The 15,544-nt window shown below is 47.5% G+C and overlaps 1 protein-coding gene across 2 annotated transcripts in view; it reads right to left on the bottom strand.

The window, feature by feature from the left end:
* Positions 1 to 15,544, bottom strand: part of GAB2 (GRB2 associated binding protein 2) — a 107,930-nt gene that overhangs the window by 81,848 nt on the left and 10,538 nt on the right. The window lies entirely within an intron of this gene.

Genomic DNA, 15,544 nt, shown 5'->3' with positions numbered 1-15,544 from the left:
TTCAGCACTCTAAGACCTGGGGTTTTTTTACAGAACAGTAGAAAAGGATAGGAAAAAATAATCAGCCTTCCTTTTATTTAATAAAAGCCCCCATAGCACTCAGAGGACTTGCAACCGCTGAGATAACTGTCCTGATTTCAGAGAGGACGGGTGTGGGTGGCACCTCCCGGCACAGAGGGGACGTTTGTATTGGCAGCCGAGGCAGAAAGCCTCCGCAGAACCTAGGGAAAAAGGAAAAAAAAAAAGAAAGAAAGAAAGAAAAAAAACCCACCCAGCAAATAAACAAAAGCATTCCTAATAAACTGGAAATGTCATACTACATCAGGGATCACAAGATCGAGCCCAGAAAGGTCCAAGTGGCAAGAACACGCTTTTAAAAACAGATGGGAAAAACAAGCTGGGAAAGGTTGAGATTGTGTTTCTGAACTTCTGTTCCCGACACGGGTTTTAGAGCTGGTGCTGGTGTGGCTGGGGAGACAGCGGGGTGAAATACCAGCCGCCCGCATCATCCCAGTAATCCCTGTGGAAACCTTAAAGCGGGAGGATGGAGGAAAAAGAGTTTCACACTAAAATCCCTAATCAACCACTTTGGAAATGTAGATTTTTCCAGCTTCCCAAGCCCAGGCTCGCCACATGTCAAGTCAGGTTAATAATACTGCTTTTTTGTACCTTGGCCTTGGTTTTGCGGACTTCTGCTTGGAATGGGGGGTTGCTCCTCGTGGCATGGCTGTGTGTCGAGGCAGAGGTTCAGGCTGGGTCGCTGGGATGCTCTGCAGCATGGGGATGGCCACGTAAGCCTTTCTCTGCTCTTTCCTACTCATCTTAAGATGGACTTGCAGAGGTGGCTCTACTCAGGTAGAGTACAGAGGTGCTGTAAAACCAGGTCCTCAGTGAGCAAAATGCAACAAGTTACACTGTGGGAAAAGTGGGTTCCTGCTGACAACCTTCTAAGTGTTAAGAATCAGAAGAAAAGGAGAAAGGAAGGCTAAAATAAAATGGAAAGATGAGGGTACAAAAACATGCAGCCCATAGAGCTGTGGAGAGGAAACCTCCAAGCCTGCTGCCTTCAGGCTCAGCCCATCGTCCCGAAGGCGAGCGGGGAGATAAAGCTCCCGATGACAAACTCCTAAGATACACCAGATGATATCAGCTATTCCTTGAGACTGTCAGAGACCTTCCAACATAACAAAATAACAGAAGTTTGTTGGTTTTGGTTTGGTTTTTTTTTCAATTCAATGCCTTCCCCCGCTTCTGAGCACATGAAGACAGGGTTGGAGCCAACACAGCTCTGGATGCAGGGAGCCCTGTTTGGGGTCCACACTTTCCAGGAGCTCCTATGCATTCAAGCCAAGAGCTATTATTTATAGAAAGAGGGTCTAGCCTGGAAGATCTCAAAAACTTGTGAGCTCCAAAACCTGGAAGATCTCAAAAATATTTGTAAATATGAGGGTTTGGCCCAGGTGCCTTTCTACGTGGGAGGGGTTTGGGGAACACTTTCTGAAACTCAAACCAAATGCTCTTCTGAAATTTAATGAGTTCAACTGATTTCCTTTATTATTTTGCATTCCTTCATTGTTCCAGGAGATGCCTAAATATCCAAGCGCAGAGGCTGTCAGCACAGCTTTTCCAGCCCAGCAGGAAGTAGGAGATATCTCCAGGGAGAGCCTATTTTTGGAGAGCTATCCAATTCCAAACTAAGCCTTCAAACTTTTTGTTGTTATTATTCGGATTAAGACGGCAGAGTAGGAGAGCTGAGGCATTCCCACAGCAGATCACATCGCTTCTCACACTGCCTGCTTCTCAGTGGTGGAAGGGAGGTCTTTGTATGGATGCAGGACATGGCTGGAAATCCATAGCTAAGGTCCTGGGGGGTTTTGAGGTCCTGAGCTGCTATGTGGGCACCTTGAGATTTGGATGCAGTTGTGTTTAAATTTCAAAAATCGGTTCTTAATTCTGCACAACCTATCTTGCATGAGGCCAAGATGGATGGAGAAGACTGTTTTCCCTTTTACCCACAATATTTCAAGTGAAAAACAAGTATATGACAAAGAATTGCATTACAATAGCTTTGCACATCATCCAACACACCTGTAGTATCAGCAGCCAAGAGCAGGATACCCCAGAGCCCCACTGCTGAACAAATGGATTGCACTAAATTAATTGCATCATCCATTTTTGTTTTAGTTCTTTTACAACTCCTATTTTAGACATTAAAAAATATTTAATAGCCATTCCTCATCTTATTCCTTAAGATTAATAAGTCAAAACAGAAACACTGGGGAGTATGAAATAAAAAAAAAAAAAAACTAAAAACCCCTCCGCTGAATTTAATATCTATTAGAATCCTTAGTCACGATGGAAACGTATTTATAACCACAAACCACCACTAAATTATCTTAACAGCCTCTAGCTGTTGCGCTGATGGCCAAAACAGCACAGTAAATTACTGGCTCACCATACAAAATTATACGCATCACTATTATACCATGTTTTAGTCCCAGCCTCTCAAAAGCAGAGCAAGATTTACTCTTATTACCCAACTGAGTTCACCTACCAGCACACACGTGTGCACTGCCACGTGTTTACTCCCGAAACAGAGTAAATCCACTGATTTTACAAACCCACAACAAATGCAGCGCCGACAACAACCGCTCGCCTTTTCCCCCTCCTTTCCCACGTCTGATTGACTTTCCGCTCATCAGATTTTCCCGTCTGGCAGATGAACTGAGTTTTTAAACAGGCTGAATTCACTCCTAACCTCATCCGATGGACTTCAAGGCAAGGCACATGCGAGGTGAACTTGACTTCGAAAACTTGGACTTTCTCAACATGAGCACACCGACACCAAGATGCAGCTTAGAAATGGGTAAGATGAAGATAGGATTGAAGGATGTTGGTGTCCGGTTTCCAGCTCTGTAATGGACTTGTTGCAGATCCCCAAAGATTAATTTAATCCGTGTACAGTTTAATTTCTTATTTATGAAGCAGGGACAGTGAAGACCCAAGAAAGAGTCCAGCAAGCAACCTGGCAGCACAAGGGTGGAAAGGTTGGAAACCCACTGACTGTCCAACCCCTTGCACCAACTCTTTGCTCTGCTGGGATGTGCAAGGCTAAAATAATTTGTGTTTGCAACCCACCTCAGTGCTATAATGCCAAGACCCTGTAATATTCAGGGTTGGTGGATGAATAGTAGTGAGAGAGTTGAAAGTGGAAGGACCAGAGCTTGGGGGAAAGAAAAAGAACCCAAGCCCAGCCCACACCACTGCACTTTGGGTACAAAAGGATAAACGTGGGGAAATGGGAGAAGCAGATATGATAATATCCAGGAATATACACCGACCGGGAATGGATGTCTGAGATACAACTTGGGAGAGCACCGCAGATGTGTTTCTGATCATGCTTTGGTGTCTGGTTTTCTAGCAAACTCACATTTTATCTTTTTTTTTTTTTTTTTAAAGATATATAATTAGTCAGAACTCTCACGTGCTTTAAAGGAAACAAATCCAAGGTTTTGACCAGGCCCTTCCACACTGAAAAAAGAAGGTTAAACCCTGCCTAAATTACAGCTGATTCAGCAGTAACGCGCACAGCAGAGGGGAGCATGTAAACCCCAAACACGTCGTTCTGGCTTCTCACCTTCCTCCACAGCCCAAGCTACTGTTGGTTAGTGGGAGGCTTCAGGTACAAAGAAATGCAAAGAATAGGCTTTAAAAGCTCTTCTTCTTAATTACAAATGCAAATCTTGAAGCTTCTCATCCACAAGTGGCACTCAAGAACTCGCTCCTATCTGAAATCACAAGCGTGTCGGAGCAGCGGGTCCACGCTTCACCCCACCTAGCCTTAATGACAGCATTTAACAGCATTGAGTGGGTCACGGCAGACTCTTCCAAGAAGCAGGATGGACAGAGAAACGTCACAAACAGAATATTTTCATCAAGCACCCTAGTTAACTAAAAACTCATACAAAAAAAGCCTCATAAACGTCTTATGAGTAGCACAGGACAGAATTTGCTTTACACCCCTTTTTCAGTTCCAACCCAGACCAATGCCTGAGGTCCAGTTTCCACCTGCCCCAAGACAAATACTCATTTTTAGCCCCACTGTCACCATCTAACACACACTACTGAGCATAGAGTATTTCGCGAAGCACCATCCACCACAAAAACTTGTGAGACACCCTGCCTTCTGCTGCACGTGAAGCGCCTTCAGTTTTAAACAAAAGTCCTGCAGACAACCTTCCTCTCTACACATGACTCTGTCTTCAAACCTCGCTCCTCGGTACACCTCCCCGTGACAGCACATGATACATCAGCCCGTCTGCACGCCAGCTGGCTGTACTGATTTGATGCTAAAAAGAGCGTATTGATTGATTCCCAGTCGAAGCCTCAGCCAACATGTTTTGCAAGTGTTTGAGACAACAGCGTGATCTTTTCAGGCCCTCCCTCGGGTTGACTTTGAAGGGAGTGCAAGGCAGAAGCTCAAAAGGTGGCTCTGGGAGCAACTCCATGGGTATGGTGTTGGATCTAGCTAGTCCCGGACCAAAGCACACCCTGTTGCAGGTGGAAACTCTCCGAAAAGGCAGGTGGAGGCAGCCCCACCGCTAGGAAAGACCTGTCCTCAACTGGTTGACTGGTTTAAACCTCAAAACACTGATTTTGGTCCCTTCCAGCATTTTCTTCATGGTATCAACTTCTATGGTTGCAGATATTTGCATTACTCATGTCTCATCTCCTTTAAAAGGTGCAAAATCAGACTTGGTAGGAGGAGGCATGTTTCTCCCGCATCGCACATCTATAGCGGAGGCAGAACTTGCTGAAGGATGCAAAGATGAAAAGATCTTGCAAGCTTTAACATCTGTGACCGGCTCCCCTTCTACGTTTGATGCTGAGGGATCGGAAATGTCTGATCACTTCTCCTGAGTGCAAACCTTACCTCTCCATGAGTGGGTTCAGGGAACGGGTTGGGACACCCACCACCTGCAATGAGAGCCCACTGTGCTTTGGTGATGTGCCAAACACTTTGGGCTACCCCCCGGGAGAAGGACCTTGGGGTGCTCCTGTAAGAAGTCCTACAAGCCAAGCTAAAATGCTGCCCCTGCCCTCTGCAGGGACGGCAGCCCTGCAGGCTTTTCTCAGGGCACTTTCTCATTCCCTTTCTTTGGAAGGTGGCTGTCCTTCGCTGTTTCGGAGGCCTGCCGTGTAAAGCTTTCCCAGGCTCCTAATCACTCTCATCACCCTTCTCCAAAGACTCTGGTGTCAGGGGTCCACCCACACACACATTGCTGCAGGATAAAGTCCTGATCGCTGGCAGGAAAACTCCCCGCTCCCTGTCCTGCCTCAACTCCACGCACACAGAAGGCTCAGAGAGGGACCCGCACAGTCAGGACTAGGTTCAAACCCCAATCCCCAATTTCGAGCCTCAAGCGGGGACCAGCCCGCATCATTTCTCAGCACCTCCTTCCGCTCAGCACAGCCAGGACCCCATACACTCCCTGTCATTCCCTACATCCCACCTCTTCTGCCTTTCTTCTTTTTTTTTTTTTAATTTTCATTAATTTTATTTCTTCCCCTCCCTCAAAGGCTTAAAGCCTGCCACAATCACAGACCGCTCCCTGTCTGCACGACCGCCTCTATGGGTGATATAGGGCCAGGTTGGAGGTAGCAGCGGGGCTCAGCCGCCAGCTCCGCTCCCCTCTCTCCTGCCCCCCCGGCCCCGTGCCCTGACCCCCGAAACAATGAGCCCTTCTATTCCCCACCGCCCCACTGGAAACTCCGGTCTGACGTTACGTGCGGTGGACAGTGGGCGAGGGAGGCAGGGGAGGCGAGAGGGAGGGAGAACACAAGCCTCAAGTCATTGATTCTTCTTGGGTCAAAGCAAATGAGGTTTTCCTGGGAGCTTCCTATCTGGAGGGAGCTATTTAGGACACAGAGACCCAGAATCAAAGGAGCTGTGTGCGGCGTCGATGGCATGGAAGCAGAGTGGCTATTTTCTGCTGTCAAAAAGCCAAAAGGGGCATTTATTGTGTTTGCCCCTTCCTGTGCTGGATGGCTTTCAAGCAAAGCACCCGCGTGAAAGCAGCATGAGAAGGAAAGAGATCCAGGGGCGAGTAGGACTTTGCAAGGGAGAGGCAACTAAGGAGTACCGAAACCCCAAGATAATTACATAGCCAATCTCTGCTTTTCTGTGGAGCACTGTTTCAAGCCAAGAGCATCCAGGGAGCAGTCAAAACCCACATATCTACCCTACAATAAACAACAAGAAACTCGAGAGATGATTAAATAAGTATGTGGATGAAGATCTGCAGAACGGATCAGTAGCAATGACTAATAACCCCATTCAGCATGATTACTGACATTATTATGAGATAAAAAAATGCAGACAAACATAAGTATTGCCCAGTTCAACAGGAGCACACAGTGCCAGACCTACCACGTACGCATGACACAGCTCTTTGAAGCTGAAAATTTAGATGACACCTCAGTGTCACCAGAAAAGAGGAGGGAAGGGAAGGTTTACTAATCAATTTTGGAAACAAGACATAATCCCCGTTCGGGTATTACGTTAAGTGGCCAAGGAGTTTGTTTAGCAAGTCAGCTTGCATCCTTTGGCAGCCATATGGAAGTCCACAGGGATGTTCAGAAGGTCAGCGAGGAACCTGAACGGGTGAGGCAGCAGCTGTGATCATCAGCAAAACTTAATCACTGAAAATCTACAAAATTCAGAAGACCACAAATCTTTGACTCAAATGTTATTTCCATCTTACCATATGGATGCGGGAGCTGGAACTCCACCAAAGAGATGTCTAAATGCCTTCCAAAGCAAACGCCTTTGGAAAATACCAGGTTTGAGTGGAATAAGATGCATAACAAGTACTGAGATGCTATTAGGAGAGCATCTTAGATCCAGGAGACACAACGGAGATATTTTGGACATGTCCAAAAGACGTTGGGAAGCAAAAGAAATAATAAATAATAATAATAATAAAAAAAACCCAACCAGAAGATATTTCTGTCAATAGATTACAGGAAGAAGAGAGACCGAACATACAGGATTTAAAAATTCAGAGGCCATGTGAAGAAGAGTCCAGAGTAAGCAGAGATGGAAAAGCTTTCCAAGCAACGGAAAGGAAGAAGCAATCTGAACGCTTAATACAGAAATGTCTAAGAGCTGTTTTCAACTGGTCCTGCCTCGAAGCCAGATTGAAACTATAAATAAAAAATGTCCCATTCCTGGCCCAAGAGTGAACCTCCTATCCTGAACAGGCATCATTTTGGTGTGAGAATATTCACGTTTGGATGGAGAAGTCCATTTCTAGGTATTAGTGTAATGCAGACAACCAGACTGATGCAAGATTTCCCAGATCCTAACCTTCTCCAGGAAAACTGCGCAAGAGCTCAGAAAAAAAAAGGAACCAAATACGAAAAGACAAATCCAGAGATGAAATCCTCCCCCCGCAGGTTGCTGGCATCAAATTATTCCAGATTCATTGCAGAAACAGGCACCACTGGCTATCTTACACAGCAAGAAACATATGCTTCCAGCACTCATATTTTCCTCCTGTTCTTTAAAGGCACAGCTTGCAGGCTAAAGATGACTATGATTTGGGTTTTTTTTTTGACTGAAGCTGATTTATTTATTATTTTTCTTTCTTTTTTTTTTAATGTAAACACAACACATATTTAAATTGCTGTATGGCTAGATATGATTGATGACATCCGTACGACTGCACTGTGCAGGTTTGCATGCTGACCTTGAGGAATTCCTCTCTGTACATTTTAAAACCAGGTTGTTGCAGGCATATCTTAGGTGCAAGTGTGTTTGCCTGGAAGTGTGCACATGGCCGGGATTGCTTCTTGAGGTCTCAGGTCTGTTCTTTGCAATTTCACATGCTGAATAGTTGCCTTTTTTGTTGCTAATTGTGAATAAGAAAAAGAAGGGATGCTCTGTACCGACTGCATCTATACAGCCTCCCACGTTCACTGCCAATTTGCTGCTGCTTTAACCTGTGATAACCACAAAGCTGGTTTCACTTGGCAGCAAGGCATTCAGGTTCTGATCCAATTTCTCCAGATTCAGACTGAAAAAGCCTAGGGAGGAGCAAACCCACCCATCCCTCTGCGGGAGCGAGACCTGGACCGCTTTGCACCAGCGTTTCCAGGCCAGCAACTCTGAAAGCTTTTGCCTGAAAGTATCCAGCCATGCTGGGATATTAACACAGCGGTCTGCAAGAGTGTAAACAAGTGATTTCTAACGCCGATGACTTCTGAAGCTGGGATAAGAGACTCGAAAAGGCAAACAAAAACCCAACTCAGCCTTTCCCTGCTCTGCTCCTTTCGAGCCTGCAGTGCTGTGTGCTGGGGAAGGACCAGAGATAAGGCACAGAGATCATCTGATGTGCAAACAAGAATGAGGATTTTTCTTTTCCAAGTTATTTTTATTATTTGAACAGAATTACAGGAGCCATCGCTAGACTGCGGAGGCACCAAGTGAAGCTTTGGAGGGCAGGTCTGCCCCTAGCTTATTCATCCGCAAGAGGAATGCTACGGTAGGTGCTGTTCAGTGACCCACAGCAGAGATCCAGGATGTCCCAGGAGACTTTCTGGATTCTCAGCAGTTTTGGGAGCCTCTCCAGAGCCGGGTGCCCCAGCTGGTGGCATGGGCCAGGCTCTCAACAGCCCCGCTCACAGCTCTGGCTGAGGAAATCACAACAGCCTGTGTTTACATGACGCCTCTCGACCGAACGATATGCCTAGGTGTGCCGCAATTAAAATTCCATAAAATTACCCAGCCAAAGGTATAATAAGCATTTGCATATTGTTGAACCCGGGCTTAACCTCTTTTTGCCCAAATCCTTGGCAGGATGGGTCTATCCTGCGGAGAAGGGCTGAGAGGTGAAGGAGAGGTCACGCAGAATGGCAGCGACAGCAGTTCAGAAACCTGTTTCAGCTCTATTGCTGCTCTCTGCGCACCCCGAAGTAAATCAAGGTCTCTCTTCCTCATTTCTCCCATCTCCTGAGATAAGGATAAATATGCTTCGTCACCCCTGTTAGGTGCTGTAAGATCCACCTAAGCAATTATGAAAGGGCAGTGAGACTTTAAAGACTTGAAAGGAGTACTGAAAGGAAGGGCAGTTTATATTAAAAGCAGTAATTTCCAAATCTTTTGGATCAGCTCATCTCCGACAGCCCCCGGATGACCTTGGCACTCTCGCTGTCTAAATCCCTGCTAGAAGTACTATGCACTTCTGTGGATCAGTTGCAATCCCTTTCCGTAGCTTCACACATCCCCGGCAGCCTGTGAGCAGCTTGGAAACCCCTGGCTCAGGTAGAAGAGATAAAGCCGAGCTGAGTTCCCAGCTGTAGGAATGACCCTCAACACAAGTGCAGCCAAACCGCTGACTTGCTGCGTGCCTCGGTTTCCCCATCTGACCAGACCCTTCAGGGCAGATGTGGTCTCACCAAACACCCAGAGCATCAAGCCCCAATCCCAGTCACCTCAGCTGCTACTGTAATCCAAATAAATAATATTTGCTCTGCCTTTGAGTCACTACTATAAATTATGTGCTTCAGTCTGGTAAACACTATTACATCACCTCGTGCATCTGACACTCGCTAAAAGAAAAAGAGAAAAAAAAGAAAAAAGGGTTTCAACATCACTTCTGCTCTCTTCCAAAGAGAAACAAAGCCATCTTCCTGTTACACTTCCCTTAAGTATTGTTTGTATTTCTTAAGTTCAACCTGTGCTTTGCCACTATCAATCTGTCACATCTACTGTGGACTTTGCCAGGACCATTGGCCAGCTCCGAAGTCACGACAGACAGCTGAAGATCCACTCAAGCTGTCTTAGCAAAGCCAAAACACCAGGAAAATACACCGGTTTCACTCCCCACACTCCACACGGACTCCTTACCTCTACAGACACGTCCACCTCGATCGATGCAATGCCTCGGGAAGAAATGCGGGCTAGCCCTGACCAAACCAGTTTGAGTTTCGGCAGCTGAAGAACTGCCCTAGCATAGCACTTCCCCCAGGTTGCTCGTGTTGGTAGAAAACAAAACAAGGACTATCCACTTGCACAGGGAGCTGGGCTAAAGCAGGTACATTGCTTCTTAAATTGGTAGCTCCGGGCTGCACTATGCCACAGAGGTATCAGAAATGTTGGGCTGGAGGCACCTTGGGAAGTCTTTAGTCCAACCTTGCATTTGAGGTGTGACTAGATCAGGTCAGCTGGGATTTTCTCTAGGCAAATCTTGAAAACCTCCAAAGACTGAGACCCTGCAGCTTCTGTGGGAACCTGTTCCTTTACACCATGACTCTCTTAGTGGAGGAGCTTCCCTAAGACCCAACCTGAACCTCCAAAGCTGGTTTGTGGTTGGTGCCCCTTATTTTGTCACCTGTTACAGCCAAGAAGAGTTTCACTCCATCACCCCCATAACCATTCTGCAAGTAGCTGCAAGTTATTAGATCAAGAGTATCACGATGACAATACACCACCATCGGACCGTTGCCAGAAAACGCTACAGTGGGCAAAGGAATGCAAGCCCCACGCTCAAACAAAATGACCCCAAGAGAACGTTGCAGGGAAGAGGTTGTTTTGACTCATCAGCAATGATGCAGCAGAGAAACACGTTACGGAGCATGACCTTTGTGCAGCATTGCACAAGAGAGGTGGTGCGGCAGGAGCGCTGGCGGGCACTGCCCTTGCAAGCAAAATGCACCCCCTGACCTGCAAAACCTTCTCCGGTGGAGCAAGTGTTCATCCCTCCTCTGAATCACGGGGCAGATGACAACAGCTAAAATGCCTGATCGCTTTTTTGCGTCAAGCCTGGAGATTACATGGGAGGAGCGGGGCACAGCAAGGCAGCTTGACAGCTGGAATAAGAGGCAAAGTCATGGAGTTCAGCGCTGTCAAAACTTTCTACAAAGAACTTGTTTGCACTGGGTCAGAGGACTTCCCTGAGTCCCACCAGCAGATCCAGGTGCCATGATCTGTGCCCTAAAGCCTCTTTGCCATCCCTCCCTGAGTTCAGGCTCAAAATCCATCAACTCACCTAAACCAGCACTGGAAGGGACTTTTGGAGAATTTGTCAAATTTATTCCACTGCCTCAAAACAGGATCAGCTCTCCTGAAAGCGCGGTTTGGCCAACCTGCTCTTCGAAACTTCCACCGATGGAGACTCCGAGCCCATCCCAAACCATCTGTTCCACTGCTCCACTCCTCTGGCAAACAGGGGTTAGGAAGTTTTTTTCCTAACACTTGTTTCCCTTGCTGCAGTTTGAGCTCAGCACTTCTTGGCATCCCACCACTGGCCACAGAGAATGGTTTACTGCCTTCCCCTTCGCAGCTACCTTTGACATACTCAAGGACTGTTATTACTCCTCTCAGCCCTCTCATCCCTAGACTAAACAACCTCATTGCCTTCAGTCTTTCCATGTTTTCTAGGCTTCTTCTCATTTTTTGGTGCTTTTCTCTAGAGTCTCTGCAACCGTTTCCTATTTTCGGCAGAGAGGAGCATCCCGAATCAGGCACTGCACAGCTGAGCATGAGAGCAACCCATTAAAACTCCTCAGAGAGAAGAGGGGAAAAAAAAGGAGATCGCTGTGCTTAATACCCTTTTTTAAAATTTTGCTGCAGAATTAAAGGGATGTCCTTTCTTCTCCCTGCTATAAAATTTCATCCCAATTAGCACCTGGTACCTCCACCAATTGAGCAGCCTAAGACTTCTCTGCTCCGGTGGTCCTACTTCAGTCCACATCCTACATCCATTTAACGAGGACATCCTCGCTATGCATCTTCAAGTGGGATATGAAGGATCTACTTCGGTGGCCAAAAGAAGCCCTTCATCAGGGAGTTCCCCCTAGGGATAGGGCTGCGATTAGTAAATCAGCCCGTTATACCCTCCCTTCACCTCTTCTGCTCACCCCATCGGAGAGGAGCAGGTCTTCTGATGATCTTGATTAAACTGCTTCCCCTTGATGTAAAAAAGACCACTGATGCACAAAGCCAAACTCTCCCCCCAGTTAAACCAGCGTGTGTGTGGGGAGCACTAAAGGACTGTAAAACCAGTACAAGATGAGAAGCTTTTGTTTCAGTCAACATTGTAAATACACATCTCAGCCAGACAGAAAATACTCTGACTTCACGGTACATAAATGAATAGGCAATGCGCATTGATTTAACGATAGGAAGCTAAGAGCTGCTCTACGACGACAGCAGTTATTTTTTACATTACTTTTCTGCCAGAAAGCCCACCCCCGAACCCCATCGTGCCGGGCAGCGGAGAGACACAAAACACCACGCTAAACCCACGTCTAACTCAGGAGACAACAGACAGGCACGTCCAGCGAGAGAGAGCACCAGGAGACAGTGAGTCAGTACAGACCGGCACAACACGCGCTGGTCTCGGCTCATCGGTCACACAACTAAAGCCAAGGGTTTTGTTTAGGGATAGGTTTTTGGTTTTGTTTTGTTTTTTTTCCATGGGTATTTTAAGGAGGAGCCAGGAGGAGAATTAAAGGACAGCTCTGTGCTTTGTGGCCGTGTACAAGGAGACCCTTCCATGCATGAAAGTCAGAAGGGGAGAAGGTGGGGACAGACTTCTTAATGGGGCCTGTATAGGACAAAGGGTAATGGTTTTAAACTAAAAGAGGGTAGATTTAGCTAGATATAAGGACAGAATTTTTTACAATGAAGGTGGTGAAGCACTGGCCCTGGTTGCCCAGAGAAGTGGTCGATGCCCCATCCCTGGAAACATTCAAGGTCAGGTTGGACGGGGCTCTGAGCAACCTGATCTGGTTGAAGATGTCCCTGCTCATGGCAGGGGGGTTGGACTAGATGACCTTGAAAGGTCCCTTCCAACCCAAACTGTTCTATGATTCTATGAAGGTACAAAAGTGTTTGTCTGAAAAAAAATAATAATCAAGCAAGCGGATGATGGAGCTTGGTGTCCCAAGCAGAACAGAGGTAGAAGGTGGTATTTTGGTTTCTCTGTTACTTTTGACCTTCAATTGTTTGGTTACCTTTTATTATCAACACTACAGTAGCAACTATAGGGCTCATCCGAGATCATGGCCAAACTGCCTAGGGTCCACACAAACCCCTGTCCCCAGTTACGAGGCAGAAAAGAGGCACAATTCGTCTCAACCTTGAAGCAGTCATAGTTTGATCATTTGAATGTCTCCCAATGGAAGAGAAACTCCTGACCCTGATATGTCCCAGAGCATTGTACAAAGAGGTCCTACATAAAATATCCCACAGTCTCAGATAAATGCAATCCCTGGAAGTGAAACCGAGCAGGTACTGCCGTAAATGCAGATTAACGCTGTGTGGATCAGGTGTGGAGAAGAGTCCCCTTCCCCAACCACTTCGGCTGGAATTTAGAGTGAAAACTTAGCACCTTCCCCTCTTGCCAAGGATCTCCTTGAAAAGTAAAACCAAAACAAACCTGGGCTTATAAAAGCACAGCATTTCAAGGACAGCGTCAGCAACACACCCATGTACAGACACGTACATTTGAAATGCGCTTGTCAAAGGAAAAATAAACCTATCGTCTTCTCTGTGTCAATACAGCCAGAGCAGGAACTTCAAACCCGATTAGAAGCATCCTGCAGCCTGAGATTCCTCCTTTGAGGTCTCAAAGCAGAAAACAAACCAAAGGCATGAGGAAAGCGGCAAAGCCAGCAATTCAGCACCTTCCCTTTGAGTCTGTACAAAAGCCGGCATAACGCCGCGGTGGCAGAAAACTCGCCTTTTGTGCAAGAAAACCAGAGTCCAAATGTGTGGGTTTGCTGCAGATGAAGGCAGGTTTTAGGGGAGCAAAGCCATCAGCCTCAGGCTCTACCACATCTACCTGCTCTGAACCACTATCGACGAGAACAACCTCACCAATGCATCGCCGCCCCGAATGCCCAACGCAGTTATCCAAGTAGTATTATATTGATAATAATGCACGAAAAAGCAAGGGGATGGGGCACCACCCAGCGAAACACAGTCCAAACTAAGGCCAACGTTTTCAAATCCAGCCACCGATGCAGGAAGCCGGCGCAACTGGTGTGACTGGAAGGGAAGTCCCGCTGACCACAGCGCCGGCACCGCTCCGGCACAGAGATCCCCTCGAGTGACATCTGCCGAGCATCGCTTCCTGCCCCGCGGAGGCTGCGTGGGACGGACGGGCACATCTCAAGGCCGGGTTTCCTCTTGGGGAAACGAGGATGTTTTGAAAAACATAGGTGGCTTGCAAAGCAGTTTGGGATGTATCTGGATGAAAAGCACTCTTATGCACATCGATAATTAGCGCTAACCGCCGGCGTGTCACACCCTCGTGTAGATCATTTAGCAGATTTATTCAGCTCTTGCTGGAATGCCAGAGCACAAGCTGGATATTCAGAAGGCGATGTGAGCGCCCTTTCATGGGGCAGATGCTGGGGAGCTAATGATGTTTGATGAGTTAAGGCCACTGGTGACTCAGGATCAGCAATTAGTTGATTTCTGCGGGAGGAAGGTGCTTTGCTCCATTAAGCTAAAAGCATCCTCCACAGTTCAGCATGCACAAAGTCATTCTGTCCATCCCCCACAAAGCCTGCCTACATACATTCGGGGGCTTGATATTTGCCACGTAAACACCCGGTTTTACCTTTGTCTCAGTACATTCTGGGGGACAGGGAGCAAGAAAACCGGATTCCCTCGCAACTCCATCCCGCAGCAAACCTGATCCTCCCTCGAAGGGGATCAGGCACACGAGGAAAGGATTGCCAAGAGTGACCGGACACGCAGTCTAACGCAAATGGATGTGGCACCACTGATGTCGACGGGGCTGTGCCCATTTTGGACGAGGCTAATAACACCAGATCACATATCGGACACCCCTCCGGCCCTGCCCTAGCCTGTGATACGGGACTACACACATCCCCCTCCCTCTCGAGGGTACGCAGCGATGCTTCCATCAGTCAATAACAGGCACTGGGGAGACACCAGCTGCACTTGTTCTGCCTGCCGTTCCCAAAATCCACGCGGGCAAAAGCAATGGGACCAAAGGATGATCTGGCTGGTGTGTCCCCCCCACCCCAGGAAGGGAGAGCATCCAGCTCTCTCCTGGCGGCTGCATCCCAGCCGGCCAAAGCCTGGCAGAGGTTGGTCACTGGGGTCAGGGAGTGGGACCCCGGCTTCATCCCGGGGAGCGATGTGCCGAGTCATAGGATGGCAGCTCGACGTAGCCGCGTTTTTGAGCTGTAACACTCGTGGCGCGCAGCGAGACCGTCAGGCGGAGGGTGCAAAGAACAGTTATTTCTTTCAATGAGCGGGGAAATGTGACAGAGCTGGCATTTGGACCCTCTTTTTACAACTTCTTTGAAGTGTTTGATCTCGGCCGCTAATGACACAAAAGGCTATCGAAGCGCTACTGGTGCTATCTTCAAAGGGCTTGGACGTTAAATGATTAATAGGAACCGGGGAGGGGGAAAGCGGCCGTTATGGGGGTGTTGGGGGGGGGACACGCACGACCCAAGCTGTATTATTACCTTTACTCTTTAGGCCAAAGGTATTCCC

The sequence above is a fragment of the Buteo buteo genome, chromosome 18, assembly GCF_964188355.1.
Source record: "Buteo buteo chromosome 18, bButBut1.hap1.1, whole genome shotgun sequence".
In the NCBI taxonomy this organism is placed as follows: domain Eukaryota; kingdom Metazoa; phylum Chordata; class Aves; order Accipitriformes; family Accipitridae; genus Buteo; species Buteo buteo.
Note: the sequence above shows the minus strand (reverse complement) of the source record. Positions and strands in the feature narration are given on the sequence as shown.